The 7640-nt window shown below is 55.3% G+C and overlaps 3 non-coding genes across 3 annotated transcripts; all 3 read left to right on the top strand.

Moving 5' to 3' along the window:
* Window positions 1-337: 337 nt before the first annotated feature.
* TRNAS-UGA (transfer RNA serine (anticodon UGA)) lies at window positions 338-419 on the top strand. The gene has a single exon. It is a non-coding gene; the product is annotated as a tRNA-Ser (tRNA).
* A 924-nt stretch (window positions 420-1343) lies between these two features.
* On the top strand, window positions 1344-1416 carry TRNAF-GAA (transfer RNA phenylalanine (anticodon GAA)). Its single transcript has one exon. It is a non-coding gene; the product is annotated as a tRNA-Phe (tRNA).
* Window positions 1417-3728: 2312 nt separating this feature from the next.
* On the top strand, window positions 3729-3800 carry TRNAQ-UUG (transfer RNA glutamine (anticodon UUG)). Its single transcript has one exon. It is a non-coding gene; the product is annotated as a tRNA-Gln (tRNA).
* The last annotated feature ends 3840 nt before the right edge of the window (window positions 3801-7640 follow it).

Here is a 7640-nt window from a genome sequence, read left to right as displayed (position 1 = left end):
CCAGTTATTGACTCCAGGAAACATTTTCCTTAGCCTGGTTCCGTGTGTCACTGGTTTCTATAGCAAAGGTCAGTCCCTAGCCCTGTGGTCCGGACATCCTCATTCGCATCAGGCTTCAAGTTGAGAATCATTTCCTATTCCCGCTCTGTGGGAGGGGAGACTTTTAAACGCGCTCTCTGTGCGACTGCACATGGCTAAGCAAAGAGAACAAACCCAAATCCCCCCTGTGCTTTGGGAGCCAGGTTTGCGGTGGGAATTCTGTAGTTCAGATGACTTCACACCTGGTCATTATGATTCTTTACCACTTTCTCTGGCATTGGGGCACCTTTACACTTCAGCTGTGATGGCTGAGTGGTTAAGGTGTTGGAGTTGAAATCCAATAGGGTTCCTCTGCGCAGGTTCAAATCCTGCTCACAGCGAGGCCTGTGTTTTAGCCAGTATCTTATCCGAGCAATTCCCTGTGTACAACCCCCTGAGACACTCTCAAGTCTCTCCCCACCCCAAGTAAATCCTCTTCTGCTCCTTTCATAGAGATGCCTGGGACACCACCACCCCCTGTGTCCCTGAGGTGTCAGGCAAACTCTCAGTGCCTGTAGCCTCTGCCACTCACCTAGTGCCCCATAGATCAGCCATAACCCTGGTTCTGCTCCTCTCTCTAGTGTGTGAAAGGAGCCAAGTCAGTGACTCCATGGGATTTGCCCCGGACCCCTCTAAGGCCGGCCCTGAAGGGAAGCACTGACTATCACAGTGACAATACAACTGACCAGCATTGCAGGGGAGGCTGAGGGAGATCCGCACTCATCAGGTCTCTTCTCTCCCCCAAGGTGAGCCAGACACTGCTCTCTCCTGACTCTCACTCTAGCAGCTGGACACTAAGGAGCCATTTCCCCACAGCAAGTGCATTGAGTGCCCCTGTGGTGCTGGGGGGGGCCTGGCGCTGCTGCTGGCTCTGGGGCTGGCAGGGGGGTTGATGTCTGCACAGACTCTCAGCTGCCAGGCCGGAGGGGACACTTGAGACCTTACCAGACTGTCTCATTGAAGACGGGGGGTTGAAAGACCTATACAGACGCTCTCCAGAGCACGGAGCAACATCCGCCCATGCAGCCAGGCAATGAGCATTTCTCACAGCCTGGAGCCAAGGGTGAGGTGGCAGCTACTGTTCCAGCTCCTGGGGGACAGGCCCTGTCAGCTAACAGACACTTCTTACTCACCACAGCTAAGGGCGCCGGGTTCCTCCAGTGGGGGTGTGAAGCAGCCATTCTTTTCCTGTCCTTTTTGTGTGCGACTGCTGACAAAAACATCCCAGATAGAGAAGCAACAGGCCAAAATACTGTCATGCAACTGCCAAAGTAGCTCAGTTGGGAGAGCGTTAGACTGAAGATCTAAAGGTTCCTGGTTCAATCTTGGGCTTTGGCAGTCCCTGTCATTATGCTTTGGGCAGAGATGGCTTGCCCTCTGGGAGCACAGCAGTGCCTCCACCCAAGGTGAGTTCCTGACCTTGGGATCTGCAGTAGGAAAACACAGAAGGGGCTTACTTGCCCCTAGTTGGCCCATCTGACCTTTAATGATGAGAGCTGTCTTTCCCAACATGGTGGGAAGAAAGTGAGGCAGGGCAGCCTCAGGAATGGTGCCAGAGGGCTGCTAAGCAGGGGTTGGGGATGAAAACTCTTCTGTGCAGCTGAGCAAGAGCAGTACCAAGGAAGGGGCATCTGTAAAAGTGACCCCACACACCCCTCCTCCTCTGGGCAGCTGGTGCTGACAGCTCCAAGGGAAGGCTTAAAAGCCACAGAGCAACTGAGGGCAGGACTATATCTAGGTGTGGCCTTCAGACAGGCACAAAAACACCCAGCCAGGCTGCTCCCTGCCATGCCAAACACCCACTGAAGGTCACCAGCATGCAGAGCGGCTGCTGATGCTCTGTAGCCAACATCAGAAGATAGTAGGAAAGCAGGGCCCAGGGCCAGCCCCCATGGTGGGGCCTCTGACTGGTCCCACTCAAGGTATTCACTTTTGCTGTGGGCCAGGAGATTTTACCCCAAGAGGCTTTTCCCAAGCTGGCAAGAAGCAGAGAAACACCCAGGCTCCCAAGACGCTATGTAGCAAGTACCCTCCAGCACAGGGACAGGTGCACACGCTAGCCCAGGCTGCCGCCCACTTTCTTTGGTAAGTCAGGAAGGGCAAAGGCTAGACTGGAAGCACCTGGGGCTCCTGCCGCAGCCTTTGTGACACCCAACCCCCAACTCCTTCCCAGGCTCTAGCTGAAGCCAGAGCATTGGCCTGAGCAGCCAAGAAGAGGTTCCAGCCCTGAAGGGAGCAGGACGTTCAGCACAATAGTAAAACTGCAGAAATACAACCACCTAGAGACTCAAACCCTCAATCTTCTGATCCACACGCAGACGCCTTATCCGTTAGGCCACAGGGTAACATAAGAAAAGACCCTCCAAGCACTTCTTTGGAAAAGGCAGACACTGTGTTTCTCAGGTCATCTACTGATGGGGGCTGAGACTCTCTGGGCACAAGAAGTCGAGTTCCCAGCAACACGTGAGACTTAATTCTATGGAGCCAGGTGCAGGGCTTTGGAAGGGAGGCTCAGGCATGGGGGATTGGGGTGCAGCGGATGGACCGGCTGTCTAGGTGTGGAGATTTAGTCACACTGAGGCACAGAAGGGAGGAGGAGGAGTAATCCTGCTGACAGTCAGCGGCTGTGCAGAAAAAGAGGAGGGGTTCTGGGGACATTTTTTGCCTCTCTTTTGCCTATCTGCTCGCTCTTGTGGTGAACGGGGAAGATGATCTCAACTAGCTCAGTTGGTAGCACATCAAGCTCTTAATCTGAGGATCCAGGGTTCAAGCCCCTGTCTGGGCACCCAGTTTTAAATTGCCTTGTGTGCCAGGAGCCAAATGATTCCTGGTGCTTCTCCACCAGCCACATGCAGATTCCCAGAATCCATGACCATTTCCTGGAAAGGTTCCTTTCATCAGGAGAGAGGCAACATCCACATTACCAGAGGACCTCCTGCAGGCATGCTGCTGAAGGCAGCCTGACTGCCACCCTCACAGTGACTGGCAGGCTGTTCCCTGCAGCTTGCGGTCCCAGGCATGCACTTGCTGCGCTGGTGCCTGGAGCTGTCCCTGTCCCTGACCCAGGGCAGAGGACATTGGAAGCTGAACATCCAGAGCTTGCAAGATAAAGGAGCAGGGGGGTGAGGCCTGGCGGTGTTGGCAGAACAGGAAAGCATCAGAGGGTTCTATGGCAACCAGAGGGATTGACGGAAGTCGGTGAGGGAGGAGTTGGCGGCTTTGTTCCAGCGGTCAGGCAAACACCGCAATATCAAAGAAACCAATGGTGCCAAGTCCTGCAGTGTTGCCTGTGGGATTTCCACAAGAGCATCCAGGCTGGGGAGCCAGTGATCCTGTGACTGTACAACCGGATCAAGTGACAGCTGCCCGAGTTCCATGAGATGAGGCTGCAGCTGGCCGATATGAGCGGGAGCACCGAGTGAAGGGAGGGGCGTCCTCCCCTGACATTTTTGCAGCCTGCAGGGAATGGAGACCAAGCAGGGGGATGTGGGGACTCAGGGCAGGACCCGCGGATCCCATAGTGCAGGACAACAGTCGCTGGAGGAGGAGAGAGAGTCCTGCGAGAGGAAGCCGCTGGTGGGAAGCAATAAGTGCAGAGTGCAAACCAGTCAGCCGAGAGACACAGGGGTCTAGAAAACAAAATGGGAGCAGGTTCCATGGTGTAATGGGCAGCACTCAGGACTTTGAATCCTGGAATCTGAGTTCAAATCTCAGTGGGACCTCCTGCAGATATTGTAGTTTGCTGTAAAGTCTTGGAGCTCAACGTGTATAGTTACTTTCTACCTGGGTAAACTTCAGCAAGGTTTTTTTCTCCTCCTCATGGGTCACTGATGCCCACTGGAGATAGGTCTTTGGTCCAGCTGGCCGCTATAGGGTGGGGTCCTAGAACTTAACAGTCTGGCTAGAGATTCCTGCGGGTTGACCTGATGGTTTGGTTTCTTGCTGCTTCATCTGATGTCCACAACTTTGGTCCCTGTAGCTGCAGCTCTTCCTCTTGCCCACATGGCATTTAAAGGAAGGAGTGCCAGGGCCAGGCTTCCCAGGCTGGAGCCCAGCACACCTCTCCTCCTCTGGGCACCTAGAGCAGAGGTGGCTGGCGCTGACAGTTCCAAGGGAAGGCTTAAAAGCCACACAACAACCGAGGACAGGGCAAGAGGAGGGCAGGACCATGCCTATGTGTGGCCTTCAGACAGGCACAAAAACACTCAGCCAGCCTGCTCCCTGCCATGCCAAACACCCACTGAAGGCCACCCACAGACCAGCATGCGAGGCAGCTGCTGATGCTCTGTGACCGTTATCGAAGAAGGTAGGAAAGCAGGGCCAGCCCCCCTGGTGGGGCCTCTTACCATTCCCACTCAAGGTGCTCACTTTTGCCATGGGGCAGGAGATTTTACCCCAAGAGGCTTTTCTCCAGCTGGCGAGAAGCAGAGAAACACCCAGGCTCCATGTAGCAAACCACCTCAAACACAGAGACTGGCGCACATTTGGAAGAGGGAAACTGCTCTACACACTAGCCTGGGCAGCCGCCCATTTTCTTTGGCAAGTCAGGAAGGGCAAAGGCTACACTGGAAGCACCTGGGGCTCCTGCCCCAGCCTTTGTGATGCCCATTCCCCCCAACTCCTTCCCAGGGCTCTAGCTGAAGCCAGAGCATTGGCCTGAGCAGCCAAGAAGAGGTTTCAGCCCTGAAGGGAGCAGGACTTTTAGCCCAAAGGTAAAGCTGCACAAGCACAACCACGAAGGGACTCAAACTCTCAATCCCCTGATCCGAAATCAGATGCCTTATCCATTAGGCCACGGGGTCACATAAAAAAAGGCACTCCAGGCACTTCTTTGGAAAAGGCAAACACTGATGCATCCAACGAAGTGGGGATTCACCCACGAAAGCTCATGCTCCAATATGTCTGTTAGTCTATAAAGTGCCACATGACTCTTTGCTGCTTTTGCAGACGCTGTGTTTCTCAGGTCAGCTACTGAGGGGGGCCGAGACTCTCTGAGCACAAGAAGTCGAGTTCCCAGTGAGATGTGAGACTTAATTCTCTGGAGCCGGGTGCAGGGCTTTGGCAGGGAGGCTCAGGCATGGGGGACTGTGGTGCAGCAGATGCACCAGCTGTCTAGCTGCGGAGATTTAATCTTACTGAGGAGGAGGAGGAGGAATCCTGCTGATAGGCAGTGTCCAGGACCGGTGCAACCACTAGGCGAACTAGTCAGCTGCCTAGGGTGCCAAGTGGTTGGGGGAACCAAAAGCCACACTCAGATGAGGCAGTGGAGAGGAGGTAAGCTGGGGAGGGGGCTTGGGGGCGTGCGGGGAGAGGGCTTCCCGCAGCAAGTAACAAGGGCGGGGGCGTGCAGAGGAACCGCTTCCTGTCCCAGCTCACCTCTGCTCTGTTTTCTCCCCTGAGCACGCCGCCCCCGCTCTAATTCTCCTCCCCTCCTATGCTTGTCGCACTAAACAGCTGATTGGCACCGCAAGCTGGCCCAGGGGAGACGTGTGTGTCCCTGCTGCCTTCTGCTGAGCCCTGCTCTGTGTGTGTGTGCATCTGTGACACTGTATCAGTGTGTTGCTAGGCTAACCAGTAGGAAATGGCTTTGCAGGATTTTGTATTCTGCAGCAAGTGACACACACATACACACACACACAAAGGGACTCACACAATCCCAAGAATACTCACATACAACACACCCAGAGGGACATGTTAGTCAAACCCCCAGAGAGAGAAACATTCACATCCCCAGCCACACTCACAATAACCCCCCCCACACACCATAACATTCACAGTTGTGCTCAGAGACACAACTGCACGCAGTTCACTCCCACTGCTCCAAATACAAGGACCTCCTGCCCCACACAGCATGTGCCAAGGCCTGTTGAACTCACTGCCACGAGACAGCTACCAATGAGAATGACCCCCTCGTGCTGGATCATCTGCTTGGCCCCCCACTCCCTCTTGGGGCATGCTGTGCAGCGTGGCTGGGGATTGTGCAATAGCAGGCTGGGGCCGGGTCACTCCACTTCCTGCAGGAAGTAGCCAACCCCCTGTCACCCACAGAGGCTGGGACCAGCCCCCCTCTGCTTCCCCACACACAGGTCTGGGGCCTCAGCCTGCTCTGCTCCCCTGGCTCCCAAGTTTGGGGAGAGAGGGGAACTGCCCCACAGCACTCGCCGGCAGCATGGCTGGGAGCCAGAGGAGTGGACCATGCAGTGAGTGCAGGGGCGGAGGGGCGGGGGGGGCAGGGCTGGGGCGGAGCAGGGGTGGGGGCCATGGCAAAGAGCCAGGCAGCCCCCCCTGCAGCAGCTCCCCAACCCAGCTCACCTCCCCTCTGCCTTCTCCTCTGAGCACGCTGGTGCCGCTCCACTTCTCCCGCCTCCCAGACTTGTGGTGCTAATCAGCTGTTTAGTGTGGCAAGCCTGGGAGGGGAGGAGAATTAGAGCGGGGGCAGCGTGCTCAGGGGAGAAGATGGAGCAGAGGTGAGCTGGGACAGGGAGCAGTTCCCCTGCATGCCCCCACCCCCATTACTTGCTGCGGGCAGCCCTCTCCCCACACCCCTCCTGCTAACCTCCACTCCTACCCTGCCTCTTCCCCCCAAGACCCCTCCTCCCGCTCACTGCTCTTGGCCCCCTCCCCACCCTCACTCACTCTTACGGTCATTACAAAGTGGCAAGGCAGAGCCCTCCCATTTTTAAAAGTCCTGGGGTGTTGTTCGCCCCTGTTCAGGCACCCCTGGGTCCCAGCACTTCACACAGCTCTCCCTGATTTCAGCTGTTAGTGAGGGAGCCTCACTGCTAGCGCAGACTGGGCAGTTTGTTGGATGAGAGACACTGTCCCAAAGCAGGACGAATGCTCAGACCTGGTGATCAGTGATTTCAGATCTGTTGGTCTGCAGCAAGACTCTACAGTGAGTCTCAGTCAGCTCTGTTATTACACAGGGACGAACAAAAGGGTCAAATGGTGCCTGGAAGCCTTAAGAAGAATCCAGCCCACCAAGTACAACACTTGCTGATACCAGCTCCTAACCCCACTGAGAATGTTTTGGGGTCACTCCTTGCCTTTATCAACCTAGGGGACTGAGAGACTAGGAATTAACAGGTGTTCCAGTGGCGCAATTGATTAGCACACAGTACTTATAGGGCAGTGCTGAGGTTGTGAGTGCAAACCTCCCCTGGATCACTGGTTTTCATTAGCCAAATGGCTTCACCCCCTCATTTGGCCCTATGGAATGTAGAATTCTAGCGTTGGGGACATTGAAGCAACGTAAGAATCAAAAATACTCCTTCACTTATTACCTCTTCTCCAGAGTGCAGGTCAGAATCTACAATCCTTTCTCCCCCACCAGCCCCTGTGCCAGGATCCCTCAAGCAGAGCCTGGAGTCCTGCCCATCCTTGAACCCTGAGCCTGGAGGGAGAGAAGCAAGGAGCCATTGTTAGAGGGCTTTCCCTTCCCCTGCCCGCTTCCCTGGCTCTTGTCACACAGACAGCAAGCAGCAAAAGACCAGAAGTCCGAAGCGCAGACAGAAGGATGTTTACTGGGGTTAGTTTCCAAGCAAGCGGATTCCAAAGCCCTT

Source organism: Gopherus flavomarginatus, unplaced genomic scaffold (assembly GCF_025201925.1).
Source record: "Gopherus flavomarginatus isolate rGopFla2 unplaced genomic scaffold, rGopFla2.mat.asm mat_scaffold_2399_arrow_ctg1, whole genome shotgun sequence".
Classification (NCBI taxonomy): Eukaryota; Metazoa; Chordata; order Testudines; family Testudinidae; genus Gopherus; species Gopherus flavomarginatus.
This window is presented reverse-complemented; position numbering and strand designations above follow the sequence as displayed.